This window comes from Chiloscyllium plagiosum, unplaced genomic scaffold, assembly GCF_037043375.1.
Source record: "Chiloscyllium plagiosum isolate Xiang-an unplaced genomic scaffold, Cpla_swu_hap1 HiC_scaffold_27, whole genome shotgun sequence".
NCBI classification, from domain to species: Eukaryota; Metazoa; Chordata; class Chondrichthyes; order Orectolobiformes; family Hemiscylliidae; genus Chiloscyllium; species Chiloscyllium plagiosum.
Genome location: NW_028270165.1, coordinates 16182166 through 16200773, shown reverse-complemented (window position 1 = coordinate 16200773; position 18608 = coordinate 16182166). Strand labels below are relative to the sequence as shown.

Sequence of the window (18608 nt, the reverse complement as noted above, 5' to 3'; positions counted from 1 at the left end):
AACAGACTCCATCACCAGGGATATATTTCCCTCCCCATCCCTTTCCACCTTCCGCAAAGACCGTTCCCTCTGTGACTACCTGGTCAGGTCCATGCTCCCCTACAACCCACCCTCCCATCCTGGCACCTTCCCCTGCCACCGCAGGAATTGCAAAGCCTGCGTCCACACCTCCTTCCTCACCGCCTCCCTCCTAAAGGAGCCTTCCACATCCATCAAAGTTTTGCCTGCACATCCACCAATATCATTTATTGTATCCGTTGCTCCAGATGTGGAGACTGGACGCCTCCTAGCAGAGCCATTAGAGAACACCTCTGGGACACCCGCACCAATCAACCACACCGCCCTGTGGCCCAACATTACAACTCCCACTCACACACTGCCGAGGACATGGAGGTCCTGGGCCTCCTTCACCACTGCTCCTTCACCACCAGATGCCTGGAGGAAGAACACCTCATCTTCCACCTTGGAACACTTCAACCCCAGGGCATCAATGTGGACTTCAACAATTTCCTCATTTCCCCTTCCTCCACCTCACCCCACTTCCAAACTTCCAGCTCAGCACTGTACCCATGACTTGTCCTACCTGCCTATCTTCTTTTCCACCTATCCACTCCACCACCCCCTCCCCCATACCTATCACCTTCTTCCCACCCCCACTCACCTATTGTACTCTGTTACTTTCTCCCCACCCCCACCCTACTCTCATTTATCTCTCCACCCTTCAGAATCTCTGCCTGTATTCCTGATGAAGGGCTTTTGCCCGAAATGTCGATTTTACTGCTCCTCGGATGCAGCCTGAACTGCTGTGTTTTTCCAGCACCATTCTAATCTAGACTCTGGTTTCCAGCATCTGCAATCATTATTTTTACCGAGAGGAAACAGTGAGACAGGGGAGGATTGGGAACCGCGGGAGGAGGGAGACTGGGGATTTATAATGTCCTAGGGGAGGCCTGAGGCCGCGAATAAAAGCTCCACAGGCCCAGTGTTTACTTTGTTTTGGGAAGGAACTCTGGGGGCAACTGGTCGCCATATTCGTGAGGGGAAGACGCATGTTGTCTTGGGGCGGGGAGCGCGAGCATCCATCTTGGTGAGGGCACCATCAACTGTCATTTCTGGGAGAGAATTCCAACTTTGTGGCAGCCTTTGTGTCAACTAGGATTTTCTCATTCTGGATGTCAGTTTGCTCGCTGAGCTGGAACATCATTTTCAGATGTTTCATCACCATACTAGGTAACATCATCAGTGAGTCGAGTGAAGCGCTGGTATTATGTCCTGCTTTCTATTTATGTCTTTTGGTTTTAGGATGGGTGATATCATTTCCGTTATTTTTCTCAGAGCATGGTAGATGGGGTCCAAATCAATAGATTTCCAGTTGGAATGACATGTTCCAAGGAATTCTTGTGTGTGTTTCTGGTTGGCTTATTGGATGGTGGCTTGTCATAGGATGGATGTATGGTCCCAGTCAACATGGTGTCCTCCTTTGTCTGTATGTAAAGATACTAGTGATAGTGGATCATGTGTTTTTGTGGCTAGTTGATGTTCATATATCCTGGTGGCTAGTTTTATTCCTGTTTGTCAGATGTAGTGTTTGTTACAGTTATAGAATCCCTATGTGTGGGAATATGCCCTTCGGCCCAACAACTCCATACTGACTCTGTAGAGAGTATGCCAGCCAAGCCCATTCCTGTACAATTAACCCTAACTTATGTACCACTATGGGCAATTTTAGCATGTCCAATTCACTTCGCCTGCATATCTTTGGATTGTGGGAGGAAACCGGAGCATCCGGAGGAAACCAACACAGACACTGGGAGATTGTGCTCATTCCACACAGACAGTCACCCCAGGATGGGATTGAACCCGGGTCCCTGGTGCTGTGAGGCAGCAGTGCTAACCACTTATATTTCAACAGTCTTTCAACTTTAAACACATTCATCACAGTCTTCCCAGAGGATTAGACTGTTCTCTCTCATTAGAGATGGCTGGTGGTGGTTTATCTTGAGGGTCACCACACCTCAGCTGAGGGGAAAGGCCGAGAAGGAGATCCTCACATTTCTCCAGCTTGGGTGATACATAATGTGAAGCACCTTGGTATACTTTTGTTGAAATGTTATCATCAGTATTAGCTGCTGCTGTTGCTGTCATTTGTTGGCAAGACTCATGTCAAGTGAAACAAATTCAGGAAGAAATTGGCAGCTGGCAGAGCTCCCCCACCCAATGCCAAAAAAGTGAATGCTTTTATTGTGAAAGAAAATTGGCAAAGAAAAGAAAATTAAAGTGTCATGTACCTTTAGAAAGAGTGGAAGGGTTGATTTTTCAAAATATATAAAAACAACATTTATGAATTGGAGCAACAAACTAAATTAACAACGCAGGTTTCTTTTCACATAACTGCACTACCGCAAATGTCTGTATTATGGGAAAATGTTATGTACTAAAATCTGTTCTTATTTTGTAAAGAGTCAGGTCAATAGGTTTAATTTTGTCAACAGTGATCAATAAGATCTTGATTTATACAGCATCTATGTGAGATACACTGGTAGTTAATATTTAGAACATAGAACATAGAACATAGAAGAATACAGCGCAGTACAGGCCCTTGGGCCCTCGATGTTGCGCCGATCCAAGCCCACCTAAACTACACTAACCCACTATCCTCCATATACCTATCCAATGCCCTCTTAAATGCCCATAAAGAGGGAGAGTCCACCACTGTTACTGGCAGGGCATTCCATGAACTAACGACTCGCTGAGTGAAGAACCTACCCCTAACTTCAGTCCTATATCTACCCCCCCTTAATTTAAAGCTATGCCCCCTTGTAATACCCGACTCAATACGCGGGAAAAGGTTCATACTGTCGACCCTATCTAACCCCCTAATCATCTTGTACACCTCAATCAAGTCACCCCTAAACCTTCTTTTCTCTAGTGAAAACAGCCCCAAGTGCCTCAGTCTTTCCTCATACGATTTTCCTTCCATACCAGGCAACATCCTGGTAAACCTCCTCTGCACCCGTTCCAATGCCTCCACATCCTTCCTATAGTATGGCGACCAAAACTGCACACAATATTCCAGATGCGGCCGTACCAGAGTCTTATACAACTGCATCATGACCTCAGGACTCCGGAACTCAATTCCTCTACCAATAAAAGCCAGTACGCCATATGCCTTCCTCACCGCACTATTTACCTGGGTGGCAACTTTCAGAGATCTGTGTACATGGACACCAAGATCCCTCTGCTCATCCACACTACCAAGTATCCGACCATTAGCCCAGTACCCCATCTTTTTGTTATTCTTCCCAAAGTGAATCACCTCGCACTTAGCTACATTGAATTCCATCTGCCACCTTTCTGCCCAGCTCTGCAGCTTCTCTATATCCTGCTGTAACCTGCCACATGCTTCCTCACTGTCAACAACTCCTCCGACTTTCGTGTCATCCGCAAACTTGCTCACCCAACCTTCTAACCCCTCTTCCAGGTCATTTATAAAAATGACAAACAGCAATGGTCCCAAAACAGATCCTTGCGGAACACCGCTAGTGACGGCACTCCATGAAGAAACTTTGCCATCAACTACTACCCTCTGTCTTCTTCCATCCAGCCAATTCCTAATCCAAACCTCCAACTCACCCTCAATGCCATATCTCCGTATTTTCTGCAGTAGCCTACCATGGGGAACCTTATCAAACGCCTTACTAAAATCCATATATACCACATCTACCGCTTTCCCCTCATCAACCTCCTTCGTCACCTTTTCAAAGAATTCAATAAGGTTTGTGAGGCACGACTTGCCCTTCACAAAACCATGCTGACTATCCTTGATCACATTATTCCTATCTAGATGTGCATAAATCCTATCCCTTACAATTCTCTCTAAGACTTTGCCCACAACAGAAGTGAGACTCACCGGCCTATAGTTACTAGGGCTATCCCTACTCCCCTTTTTGAACAAGGGAACCACATTTGCTATCCTCCAGTCTTCTGGGACTACTCCTGTAGACAAAGAGGACATAAAAATCAAGGCCAATGGCTCTGCAATCTCCTCCCTTGCTTCCCAGAGAATCCTAGGATAAATGCCATCAGGCCCAGGGGACTTATCTATTTTCACCTTTTCCAGGATTTCCAACACCTCTTCTCTACATACCTCAAAGCCATCCATTCTACTTATTTGTGCCTCAGTATTCTCATCGACAACAATGCCCTGTTCCTGAGTGAATACTGAAGAAAAGTATTCATTCAGTGTCTCCCCAATCTCTTCCGCCTCCACACGCAACTTCCCCCTACTATCCTTGACTGGACCTATTCCTACCCTCGTCATTCGTTTATTCCTAACATACCTATAGAAAGCCTTAGGGTTTTCCCTAATCCTATCTACTAAGGACCTTTCATGTCCCCTCCTTGCTGCTTTTAGCTCTCTCTTCAGGTCCTTCCTGGCTACCCTATAACTCTCAATCGCCCCAATTGAACCTTCACGTCTCATCTTGAGATAGGCCGCCCTCTTCCATTTAACAAGGGATTCCAATTCCTTATTAAACCACGGCTCCCTCGCACGACCCTTTCCTACCTGCCTGACAGGTACATAATTATCAAGGACACTCAATAGTTGCCCCTTGAACAAGTTCCACATATCATTTACACTCTTGCCTTGGAGTCTACTTTTCCAAGCCACACATCCTAAGTCATGCCTCACCGCATCATAATTTCCCTTACCCCAGCTATAATTCTTGCCCTGTAGTACACACTTATCCCTCTCCATCACAAGTGTAAAAATCACCGAATTATGGTCACTATCCCCAAAGTGCTCACCTACCTCTAATTCTAACACCTGGCCTGGTTCGTTACCCAGAACCAAATCCAGTATGGCCTCACCTCTTGTTGGCCTGTCTACATATTGTGTCAGGAAACTCTCCTGCACACATTGAACAAACACTGACCCATCTAACGAACTTGAGCTATAGCTTTCCCAATCAATATCAGGAAAGTTAAAGTCCCCCATAACAACCACCCTATTACTGTCACTCATCTCCTGAATCACCTTCCCAATCCTTTCTTCAATGATTCTAGGACTATTAGGAGGCCTGTAAAAGACTCCTAACAGGGTGACCTCACCTTTCCTATTCCTAACCTCAGCCCAAACTACCTCAGATGGCAAGTCCTCCTCCATCGTCCTTTCCACCGCTGTAATACTATCTTTGACAAGCAATGCCACACCTCCCCCTCTTTTACCCCCACCTCTAAACCTACTAAAACATTTAAATCCCGGAACCTGCAACAGCCAATCCTGTCCCTGTTCTAGCCATGTCTCCGTAATAGCCACAACATCGAAGTCCCAGGTACCAACCAACGCTGCAAGTTCACCTACCTTATTTCGTATACTTCTTGCATTGAAGTATACACACTTCAAGCCACTTCCCTGTTTACAGGCACCCTCCTTGGAAATTGATGCCATGTTCCTCACCTCCCTACACTCCAGGCCCTGCACCCTGAAGCTACAATCTGGGTTCCCATGCCCCTGCCGAGTTAGTTTAAACCCCCCCCAAGAGCACTAGCAAACCTCCCCCCAAGGATACTGGTTCCCCTCAGGTTCAGGTGTAGACCATCCTGTTTATAGAGGTCCCACCGTCCCCAGAAAGAACCCCAGTTATCCAAAAACTGGAACCCCTCCCTCCTGCACCATCCCTGAAGCCACGCATTTAATTGTTCTCTCTCCCTATTCCTCGAATCTCTATCACGTGGCACGGGTAACAAACCAGAGACAACAACTCTGTTTGTTCTAACTCCAAGCTTCCAACCTAGCTCCCTGAAAGCCTGTCTAACATCCTCAGCACTCCTCCTACCTATGTCGTTGGTGCCAATGTGGACCACGACTTCGGGTTGCTCCCCCTCCCCCTCCAGGACCCGGAAAACACGATCAGAGACATCACGTACCCTTGCACCTGGGAGGCAACATACCAAACGTGAGTCTCTCTCGTTCCCACAAAACCGCCTATCTGTGCCACGAACTATCGAGTCCCCAATTACTACTGCTCTGCTCTTCTTCACCCTTCCCTTCTGAGTAACGGGGACAGGCTCCGTGCCAGAGACCTGAGCCCCGTTACTTACCCCTGGTAAGTCATCCCCCCCACAAGTATCCAAAACGGTATACTTGTTCTTGAGGGGAATGGCCGCAGGAGGTCCCTGCACTGGCTGCTTCCTCCCAGTCCCCCTCACTGTAACCCATCTATCTGCCATCTTTGGAGTTACTACTTCCCTATAACTCTGATCTATGACCCCCTCTGCCTCCCGAATGATCCGAAGTTCATCCAACTCCAGCTCCAGTTCCCTAACACGGTCTTGGAGGAGCTGGAGATGGGTGCACTTCCTGCAAGTGTAATCGGCAGGGACGTCGATGGCATCCCTCACCTCATACATGTTGCAGGAGGAACATTGCACTGCCTTCACTGCCATCCCTCTAAAGCTAACTGTTTAAACAAAAACTGTGTCTAAATAATACAAGCAAAATTCAGCACTTACCTGCTTGCCACAACAGATGTTATTATTAGGTTAGAGGAGGAGGGCGGGTGGGAGGCACTACCCGTGTAGTGCCTCGGGTTCCTCTCCTTCACGCTTTTAAAGGGGGAAAAAACTAACCCAGCTAAGCTTACACTAACTGCTTCCGGGTCTCGGCTGCCCCTCTGCTTGCCGTCACTTCCTCTGCTGCTCCCGCTCTTTCTGTGAAGGAGAGAGAAAACAAAACACCGATGCCCGCTACAGGTAAGTAATTTTGAAAAAAACTCTTACCTTAGCTGTAGTCTCCCGGGTTCACCTCAACTCGGCCGCTGCTCCCACTCAAATGACCGTTGGTGGTGAAACAGTGAGTATTTATACTCACAGTTCTCCTTCCCGGCTGCCCCTCTGCTTGCCGTCACTTCCTCTGCTGCTCCCGCTCTTTCTGTGAAGGAGAGAGAAAACAAAACACCGATGCCCGCTACAGGTAAGTAATTTTGAAAAAAACTCTTACCTTAGCTGTAGTCTCCCGGGTTCACCTCAACTCGGCCGCTGCTCCCACTCAAATGACCGTTGGTGGTGAAACAGTGAGTATTTATACTCACAGTTCTCCTTCCCGGCTGCCCCTCTGCTTGCCGTCACTTCCTCTGCTGCTCCCGCTCTTTCTGTGAAGGAGAGAGAAAACAAAACACCGATGCCCGCTACAGGTAAGTAATTTTGAAAAAAACTCTTACCTTAGCTGTAGTCTCCCGGGTTCACCTCAACTCGGCCGCAATTTGATCGAGTAAGTCTCCAGTGACCACCACAAGAACAAAGTTTTTCCCTGTCTGAACTGTCAGAAAGATGTGCTTTCTTCACAAATTTTGACTTCTTGGTGTGTTTGTATGTCTTGCAATATTTGATTTTAAAATATGTAATTTACAGTGAAAATGAATTGTTTGTGCTTTTTAATGTTGATTTTAAGGTATGCTGATAAGAAACGATGTATGCATTTAGGCCGTCTAAAAATAGAATGCTTTTCATACTCAAAGTTGCTGTGCAAACAAAACACAATTTGGGAGGTGATGGTTGTTCCCTATCTCAAAGCCAATATAAATAATACCTGTGGTGTCAACACATGCAACCACTGCCTTTCACTCTTTTTTTTGAAAATCATTGGGAATTTAACACATCACACTCCTGCAGCAGAATCTGAGCACGTTACATCGGGCTTCCCATCAGGATGCTGTCACAAACCTCAACCCAATTTGGGATGTTGGGCAAAGTGCAAAATAAATGAATCACTAGTATATACCCTGTGGTTAAAGAGCGCTACAACAGTATTGTACGGACATGTCAGCTGTCTTGGTGAGACCTAACTTTACTCTGCGACACCTTGATTGGTTGTCGCTGACTGCATGTAAAAGGAAACATTATGGAGTAAAGACATTTTTGCGACTGAAAATGTTTTATTTGGCCTTCAGCAGTCACACCTACAGTTTTACCATATATTTTGCTGCTTATTTTGATTTAACTTGATGATGATATGTAACCTCAGTTGCTAAACAACCTCAGTGGAGCCTCCAGCGTTATTTGACATCCAACACAAAAGCCAACTTCTTCCAAATACAAAATGTTGCTGACTACAAAGAAAAAACACACAAAAGCATTTATCAACACCCAGATCGATTTACCGCAAGAAATAGCAGTATTGGCCATTCTGCTCCACCATTCAGTGAGATCATGTCTGATCTGATAACCCTCAATTCCATTTTCCTGCCTTTTCCCCAAAACCCTTGATTCCCCACTGATCTTCCTTTGACACCTTCAATTTTTCAGAAGCTTAACTTATCTAGAACTTTGAAGACTGAGACACTTGTACACACAGTATCAGCATCAATCCTTGTTAATTGTCCTTGCTCCTGTGCCACAGAAAATTGTTTTCTGGATCCTTGTTTGAGTCTACAAACTGCTCAATAAGCTCAAACAACCCTCTTCTGTTCTTCTCATGAGCCAGTATCTCTGACAACACATCCTTCTAATAATGTGACGACCAGATCCAGTACTCCAGCTGTGGCCCAACTAATGTCTTGTACGGTTCCATCATGATCTCCTGGCTCTCATGTTCAATGCCTTAACTATTTAGGGCAAGTATTTCATATGCCATCTTAACCATTTCATCCACATGTCCTGTTGCCTTCAAGAATCTATGAACACATATACCTTTCTCTGATTTTCAGTATATTCTAAATTCTTGTGATTCATCATGTGCTCCCTTGCCTGTTGATCCTCCTGAAATGTATCATATCAATCTTTTCAGGATTGAACTCCATCTGTCATTGTTCTGCCCATCTGACCATAAGACCATAAGACATAGGAGTGGAAGTAAGGCCATTCGGCCCATCGAGTCCACTCCGCCATTCAATCATTGCTGATGCGCATTTCAGCTCCACTTACCAGCGTTCTCCCCCTAGCCCTTAATTCCTCTAGACAACAAGAATCTATCAATCTCGGCCTTGAAGACATTTAGCGTCCCGGCTTCCACTGCACTCCGTGGCAATGAATTCCACAGGCCCACCACTCTCTGGCTGAAGAAATGTCTCCGCATTTCTGTTCTGAAATGACCCCCTCTAATTCTAAGGCTGTGTCCACGGGTCCTAGTCTCCTCGTTTAACTGAAACAATTTCCTAGCATCCACCTTTTCCAAGCCATGTATTATTTTGTATGTCTCTATTAAGTCTCCCCTTAATCTTCTAAACTCCAACGAATACAATCCCAGTATCCTCAGCCGTTCCTCATATGTTAGACCTGTCATTCCAGAGATCATCCGTGTGAATCTCTGCTGGACACGTTCCAGTGCCAGTATGTCCTTCCTGAGGTGTGGGGACCAAAACTGGACACAGTACTCCAAATGGGGACTAACCAGAGCTTTATAAAGTCTTAGTAGTACATCTCTGCTTCTATATTCCAACCCTCTTGAGATAAGAGACAACATTGCATTCGCTTTCTTAATCACGGACTCAACCTGCATGTTTACCTTTAGAGAATCCTCGACTAGCACTCCCAGATCCCTTTGTGCTTTGGCTTTATTAATTTTCTTACCATTTAGAAAGTAGTCTATGCTTTTATTCTTTTTGCCAAAGTGCAAGACCTCGCACTTGCTCACGTTAAATTCCATCAGCCATTTCCTGGACCACTCTCCCAACCTGTCTAGATCCTTCTGTAGCCTCCCCACTTCCTCAGTACTACCTGCCTGTCCACCTAACTTCGTATCATCGGCAAACTTCGCTAGAATGCCCCCGGTTCCCTCATCCAAATCATTAATATATAATGCGAACAGCTGTGGGCCGAGCACCGAACCCTGCGGTACACCGTTCGTCACCGGCTGCCATTCTGAAAAAGAACCTTTTATCCCAACTCTCTGCCTTCTGTTAGACAGCCAATCCTCAATCCATCCCAGCTGCTCACCTCGAACACCATGGGCCCTCACCTTGCTCAGCAGCCTCCCGTGTGGCACCTTATCAAAGGCCTTTTGAAAGTCTAGATAGACCACATCCACTGGGTTTCCCTGGTCTAACCGACTTGTTACCTCTTCAAAAAATTCCAACAGGTTTGTCAGGCATGACCTCCCTTTACTAAATCCATGTTGACTTGTTTTAATCAGACTCTGCTCTTCCAAGAATTTAGAAACCTCATCCTTAATGATGGATACTAGAATTTTACCAACAACCGAGGTTAAGCTGATTGGCCTATACTTTTCCATCTTTTGCCTTGATCCTTTCTTGAACAAGGGGGTTACAACAGCCATCTTCCAATCATCCGGGACCTTTCCTGACTCCAGTGACTCTTGAAAGATCTCAACCAATGCCTCTGCTATTTCCTCAGCCACCTCTCTCAGAACTCCAGGGTGTATCCCATCGGGGCCAGGAGATTTATCAATTTTAAGACTTTTTAACTTTTCTAGCACTATCTCTTTCGTAATGGCAACCATACGCAACTCAACCCCGTGACACCCTTTAATTTTTGGGATATTACTCATGTCTTCCACTGTGAAGACTGACGCAAAGTACTTGTTAAGTTCTCCTGCTATTTCCTTATCTCCCATCACTGGGCTTCCTGCATCAGTTTGACCAACCCATCTTTATTGCCCTGTAGTCTAAAACTTTCCTCCTTGCCATATATTAGTGTGGGTTCTGAATTTCTTTTGGGCCTGATTTATTTAGGTTGCTATGTGTTTATTTTGTGGGATATTTTAAGAAGATTGGGAGGTTACTTGGATCCGGTATCTGTTTATACCCAAAGAAGAAATTCAAACCAGAATTTTTTTTTATCCAATGTTTTCCCTGGTAACATTTTCACAATGACTTCAATTCCTCCAACACCCTTAGCTTAACTTAAACTATGTTCAAATCAAGACATTACTGAATGGAGATCATAACTTCTTGTACTATTAAATCTGTCTCAAGCAATGCTGCAAATTGGGTAATCTTGCATTATTATTTTATAACTGTGCTCAAAACCTTTTCTAAAAAGTGGCCGGATAAAGATTGAAGTTGACTGAACTGCTTTCTCCATTTTATAATATTGCCAAAAAAAAGTAAATGTTCAAACATATGCAATCTTTTTCTTTCTCTAAAATAGGTAATGAGGTGAAAGGGAATAATGGACAAAGCAATGAAAACAATGCTGACTCTAATTCAGCAAGTATGTTCTTTTCAATAAGTTTAATTCAATATTTACACTAAAGTTATGTGAGTGATACAAATAACAATACTTTAAGGCTGTTACTTAAGTTTAGAAATTCAATCACACTCTGTGTAGATGGCTTAAAATCATTATATTAAAAGCTTAAAGCGCTTGCATAAAACACGAAACCTCAGTTATGTTTATTATTTCCCAAAATGGGTTATCAAGTAAAAGGGAAGTATTATTGGAGATTGGATGACAGCGGGCAAAATGGCAACTCTAATTTTGCAAGTATGCAAGGTTTAAGCTTAAAATGCATGACAGGTTTATTTATCCAAGAAATAAGCACCTTTATCTCTCTAATATTAGCTCCAATTATCAATATTTGATATGAAATTAGAAGATCTAGCTTGAGAAATCTACAACGTATTGCCACACGGTTGCCATAAATACGACAGGAGCACAGTAAAAGTAGTGAAAATTAAGTCAGATCTTTGTGGTTACGGATCCATAAGATACAGAAGCAGAATCAGTCCATTCGACTCGTTGAGTCTGCTCCTCCATTCGATCATGGCCAATGTTTCTCGACCCCATTTTCCTGCCTCCCCCCTGTAACCCTTGATTTCCTTACTAATCAAAAGCCTATCTGTATCTGTTTTAAAAGCACTCAGTTACTTGCCTCGTTTCAGTGGCAATGAGTTCCACAGAGTCACCTCTTTCTGACTGAAAAAAATCTTCCTTATCTCATCCCAGCATTTCCTGCCACAGAGAACTATGGGAGCAGAGTCCGTGTCTATATTTCCTTGCATGGTAATTTGTAAATAACATTTGTTTTTTCAGGTTCATTAGCTGCTGCTTAAGTGTGTTGGTAGGTTTGTGGGCTACCATGATGCAGAGAGGTTTGAGTTGTCTGGACATCATTTCACAGATGTCTTTGATTTAAGATAATGTGGCTCGGGTTTCTGCGCATGTGTCTGCTTGTTTGAGTTTGTTGTTGAGAAATCAGCGGACACGGTTTATTGGGTACCCTTTCTTCTTGAATATGCTGTATAAGTATTTATCTTCTGCTCTTCGTAGTTCCTGGGTGGTGCTGTGTGTAGTGGCTCGTTGAAATAGTGTCCTGATGCAGATCTGTTTGGGATGATTTGCTTCTGCATTAGGTACTTGGGTCTGTGTATGTTGTTTTCCTGTAGACATTAGTCTGAAGTTCCCTATTGACTGTTTGCTCTACTGGCATCTAGAAATGGCACTTTGTTGTCCTCCTCTTTTGTGAATTTTATGCCAGTAAGGATATTGTTGATGGTGTTGTAGGTTTCCTCTAATTTGTTTCATTTTGTGATGACAAAGGTGTCATCACTGTGGCGGACCCAAAATTTGGGTTGGAGCGTAGGGAGGGCTGTTTGTTCGAGTCTCTGCATTATTGCTTCTGCTAGGAACCTTCATATTGGTGGTCTCATGGGTGTTCTGTTGATTTATTTGTAGGGCTTGTTATTGAATGTGAAGTAGGTGATAAGATACGGGTCCACAAGCTTGACAATGTTATCTTTGCTGATGAAGTTGGTGCTGTTTGGTGTTTGTGTCTTTGGTGTAGTCAGTGTTTCTTTGGCCACGTTGATGTTAATGGATGTAAACGGGGCTGTTATGTCAAAGGACAACATTATTTCATCCTCTTCTATCTTGGTGTCTTTGGTGTTCAGGAATGTTTGGGTGGAGTGAATGGAGTGGTATGAATCTTCTACTCAGTGTTTTACTCTTCAGTGAAGGTCTTTGACTAGTCTGTATATTGGTGTTCCAGGTAGTGAGACTATGGCCTGAGGGGGGCTCCTGGTTTGAAGAGGAGAACAACAACAAAGTGCCATTCCTAGATGTCACAGTAGAGCGAACAATCAATGGGGAACTTCACACTAGTGTCCACAAGAAACAATACACACGGACCAAATACCTAACTACAGAAGCAATCATCCCAACACCCACAAACGAAGCTGCATCAGGTGATTATTTCAACGAGCCACCACACATTGCAGCCCAGAGGAACTGCGAAGAGCAGAAGAGAAATACTTATACGTATTCAAGAGGAACGGATACCCAATAAACCCAGTCCGCCGATTTCTCATTAATGCTTCCAAGCTGACCCTCAAATTTGGTTTGTCCCTGCATTCTTTCCTGGCTGTCTTTTGTGGGTTTTGAAAACTTTCCCAATCCTCTGACTGAGGATAGGAGTTGGGAGGTTGTTTGTGGCTGATAGGACATTGGGTAGACCACGTTTGGAATATTGTGTGCAATTCTGGTCTTGTTCCTATCAGAATGATGTTGTGAAACTTGAAAGGGTACAGAATACATTTAAAAGGATGTTGCCAGGGTTTGAGCTGAATGGGCTGGGCTGTATTTCCTCGTGCATCAGAGGCTGAGGGGTTACTGAGAGTCATTAATAAAATCATGAGAGGCACGGATAGGGTAAATAGACAAGGACATTTCCCTGGGTGAGAGAGTCCAGAACTAGAGGGTAAAAGGTTTAGGGTGGAGGAGGGCAAGATTTAAAAGGATCCTAAGGAGTAACCTTTTCATGCAGAGGGTGGTGTGTGTAAGGAATGAGCTGCCAGAGGAAGTGGTGGATGTTGATACAGCTATGACATTTAAAAGGCATCTGGATAGGTATATGAATAGGAAAGGTTTAGAGGGATATGGGCCAAGTGGGACGAGATTAGGCTAGGATATCTGGTTGGCCTGAAGGGGCTGTTTCTGTGCTGTAGATCTGACTCTGGCTTGCCACTAACATTTGCCATGTCTGTATGTTTAGTTTCTCTCGGGGTTGTCTGTGTCAATGCCTTGATGTCTCATTCCACCCACCACATACCACCACCACCACAGGGACGATAACCAATTCATGTCTGGTTCTTTATCAAGAAGCTGTATTGCAGGTTCAACCTGAATTTACACTTGTTTTGCTTCCCAAAATCAGACTTGCTCACTCTCAGCAATATCCCAATATCCTGAAAGATATTAACTTTCACATGGTGTTATCCAAAATTGAAGATGTCAGTCCTGATGTTTTTGCTTTTTCTGTCCCTGTAAGATCCTGAATCAGCAACTTCAGGAGAATTAATTTGAGGGAGTGAGAATAGAGGAAGAGAGAGAGTGAGGGATGCTTTCAATTTTGTGGAACCGCAAAAGAAAAAAATGTTCTGCAGAAAGTGTAGTAGCTTGTTCTGAATTTCTACCCTGGACTGACCGTGATGACTTTTGGAATCTCTTTTTCCAGAGTATTTGAAGATCTGAAGACTGAAGTTTAAAAATCAACTTTTAAGGGCCTATGCCTGAATCGTCGATTCTCCTGCTGTTTGGATGCTGCCTGACCTGCTGTGCTGTTCCAGCACCGCACTTTTCAACTCCTCTCCAGCGTCTACAGTCCCCACTTTCACATCAATGTCTGACAGTCACTTAATCCATCGGGACCTCAACGATTTTCAACTATGATTCTGTGAGAAGGAGCAAAACATTTTGGTTCCTGTTTCAGACCATTTTCAGCATTAGTGGGACTGAATGAGAGTCTCTACTGTTACAGCGCACTGTGTGTAAAGCCTGAAACAGTTATACAGCCAGGAAAGAGAAATTTACTGTGGGCAGGGGTCGTACACAGGGCTGTAGCTGCAGCCATGGTGTAACCAGAGGAATCCCACACCGTGGAGAAACCGTGAAAGTGTTGCGACTGTGGGAGAGGCTTCCATGCCCCATCTGTCCTGGAGATTCATCAGCGAAGTCACACCGGAGAAAGGCCATTCTCCTGCCCTGAGTGTGGGAAAGGCTTTACTTGCTCCTCCCGCCTGCTGGACCACCGCCGAGTCCACACTGGGGAGAAGCCATTCTCCTGTCCTGAGTGTGGGAATGGCTTCACCTACTCCTCCCACCTGCTGGCCCACCAGAGCGTCCACGCTGGGGAGAGGCCCTTCCCCTGCTCTAAGTGTGGGAAGGCCTTCAGCAAATCCTCGGACCTGCTGAAGCACCAAGGGGTCCACAGAGGGGAAAGGCCATTCAGCTGCCCTGAGTGCAGGAAGGCCTTCAGCGATTCCTCTACCCTGCTGAGGCACCAGCGCGTCCACACCGGAGAGAAGCTATTCTCCTGCACCGAGTGTTGGAAGGGCTTTACCCGCTCCTCCACATTGCTGACCCACTGGCGGATCCACACGGGGGAGAGGCCATTCAGCTGCCCTGAGTGCAGGAAGGCCTTCAGCGATTCCTCTGCCCTGAGTGCAGGAAGAGGTTTACGTTTTCCCGCAACTTGCGGAAGCACCAGCGGGGGCACCAGCGCTCACAACAATCAGATTCCACCGCTGACATTGCCATGAACCCCCCCCCCCCCCCCAGGGCTGATTCTCCTGAGAGTGGGTGCAGTGGGAGAGTTGGTGCACTGTATTTGTTTTCCTTTGGACTGCAACCCCATGGTGGCTCAGGGGTGGCATGGTGGCTCAGTGATTAGCACTGTTGCCTCATGGCACTAGGAACCAAGGATCATTTCCACCCTTGGGGCGACTGTCTGTTTGGAGTTTGTGGAGGGTAGGAGAATGGATAAGATAAGAAACCGCTGCCTTTCTTGAGACAAGTCTCCCGGAGAGAAGTTGCTGACTGATTGTCTGATCTGTTGATCCTCAAGTGCCCCATTGCCCTCAGTTAACTGGAGGAGGTCCACACAGATGTACCAAAGCCCCTCTTCGGACAGTGGAAGGAAGCCTGTGCAGACAGGGAAAACATGCAAACATGAGGCGGGAATTGAACCTGGGTCCCTTATGCTGTGAGGTAGCAATGCTAAGCAGTGTGCCACCCCAATATGTTATAAAATTTGAATAAACCTACTAAGTTGGAAATGTGTCCACACCACGAACATACTGTAAATGCATGGAAGCAGAAGTCCATCGGAATTGTCTTTGGGTTGCTCCAAAACTTACTTAGTTAATGATTGAAAAACTTTGACCTCTGGAACTGTCTGCAAGAGAGTGTGTTGGAGTCAGATTCAATTATGGATCATTAAACTGAAAAGGAAAGCAATTGCAGTGTTCAGTGAAGAATAGTACAAGGTACTGTAGTGGATGTCAGAATATGTGTTTCCTGATTGGGGCTGTTCACTTGCTCCTGTTACCATTTCAGGTTGCTAACCTTTCGTTAGCATCCTGCACATGTTGGGAATTTTTCTCCTTTCTAGTATCTACTTGAGTGACTCAGTGACAAATCTAGTTTATGAATTGTTCCTATGATATCTCATGAGAGGGTTTATGATATTCAAATTGTTGTGGGTCACAGTGTGTCCAAGTGAGGAAAAACAAACTGTTCATCTTAAATGTTTGATTTTAAACAATGAAAATAAAATTAATGTTTGGAAAACACAACTTGCTGTGTAGTAAGATAATCAGAAATAGGTATGGGAGTAAGTAATTGACCGTTGAGATGCTCTGTCTTTCATTTATCTAAATTCTCTTTCCTGCACTTGTTTTTTCATGACTTCAATTGCTGCAGTGACGACACTCCAAAAGCTTGTGATTTCAACATTAGAGCATAAGAACGAGGAGCAAGAGTCAGCCTTCCGGCCCTTCGAGTCTGCTCCACCACTCAATAAGATCATGACTAATCTTTTCGTGGACTATGCTGCACTTACCTGCGTTTTCACCATATCCCTTAATTCTTTTATTTTTCAAAAACGTATCTACTGCTTCTAGTGATTGCTGAAGTAATGTCAAATACTTCCCTGGGCAAGGAATTCCATAGATTAACAACCCTCTGGGTGAAGAAGTTTCTGCTCAGTTCAGTTTTAAACCTGCTTCCTCTCATCTTGAGGCCATGCGCTCTTATCCCAGTCTCACCTCCCAATGCAACATCCTATTTCTATTTCTTTCATAATTTAATATATTTCTGTAAGATCCCCTCCAAACAAACCTACTGGACTATAACCTGGTGTCATGTGACTTATGACGAAAACATTTGTTGTTCCGCATCCTCATAGCAGTGGGAGTTCAGGGCTCGAAGATAGGGACACTACCACTGCGCCATAAAAAACCTCTGCAGCAAATAGGTCCTCTTCTACTGAATAAATGGGGAGAGGTTTCTTCCCAACATGGGATACAAATATTATACCCTCAGAGCCCATTACACTAAATTGAGCCTCTTCGGTTGAATGAATGGATGCGGAGGTGCCAGAGTTGAATTGGTTGATAACGTTAAAAATCACATCTTCCCCCTGAATATGTGACACTACCGCTATAGCCCCAGAGCCCGTTGCAGTAAATTGGGTCATCTGCTGTTGAATGAATGAACGGGAGTGAAAACGGCGGATTCACTGACATGATTGTGAATTTCCCCACCAATCCCAAAGCTTGTGGTCGGTACCGACTAATCGGAGAGAGAGATCACAGAAGGTTGGACCAACACGACGCGGAATGCCAGCTGCCATTGGTCAGGTGGAGTAAGGTGCGCTCTGATTGGAGGGGACGCGGATGACGCGCGTCACTGAAGGAGGAGACGGAAAGAAGAAGAAAAACAAAGATGGCGGCGCGAGGCTGCGGTTTTCTCTTCGACTCAGCGGGCGGTTTCTGACGGAGGGAGGGGGCAGACAGGCATCGTTTACCTCAGAAAATACCTTTAAAATACATTTCAAATTAAAGTCGGACCTTTTCAAACAAAAGTTGTGAAGGAAAGGAGACAATCCCCGGTGGGGTTTATTGTTTATTTGTGTATAATTCCCGGGGCCCGGGAAGGGGGAGGTGACGGTTACCGGGTGAACGAGAAAACAAATTAAAAATGGCGGCGGTGGAGGAGAGAGAGCCGGCGCCCGCGGTTTCTTCGGCGGCGGCCGGAGCCCCCCGGAGCTGGAGGAAGGTCCGAGCTCCAAGAAGCGGGGGGTCCGGCTGGAGGCTGGATTTGCTCAAGGCTTGTATCTATTAACTTATTTAAATGGTACCTACTGTATGGGGCTATGGTTTACATTAAAACCGGAGGGTCATGTCAGAGTGTTTGTTTATATTGAGCAGTTGTAGTTGGTAAAATACACTCCCTGGAGGAGCACCTTCTATGATGCTGCATTTCTTGCCTTCTGCCCTTCCCCCATTTGTTATCTCCCATTTGATTTTACATTTTATTTGGTCAAATTTAATTTCATATTAATGAGACTTGGTATTCACTGTGTGTTATTAATTTGTTTGTTGGATTATTGTAAGAAAAAATCAATGGTGTCATGTCATTTCTGATGTCAGAGTTTGACATTGAATGTGCAGATGTGAATATCAGTAAGTTGTGAAAATAAATCAAGAATTTGTGGTTCTGACAAAAAAAGCAGTTCACTGATATTCATGGCATTGTCTCATTTGAGTCTGACCAACAAACCATTTCATGTAGTCACCCAATTTAATTAAAATTTTCTTTGACTTAATTGAAGAAAATAACCCTGGCAGGCTAAGATTTGTACAATTTGT

At 44.9% G+C, this 18608-nt stretch overlaps 1 pseudogene; it reads left to right on the top strand.

Annotated features, from left to right (window-relative positions):
- The first annotated feature begins 14807 nt into the window (after positions 1-14807).
- On the top strand, positions 14808-15497 carry LOC148143238 (uncharacterized; annotated as a pseudogene).
- The last annotated feature ends 3111 nt before the right edge of the window (positions 15498-18608 follow it).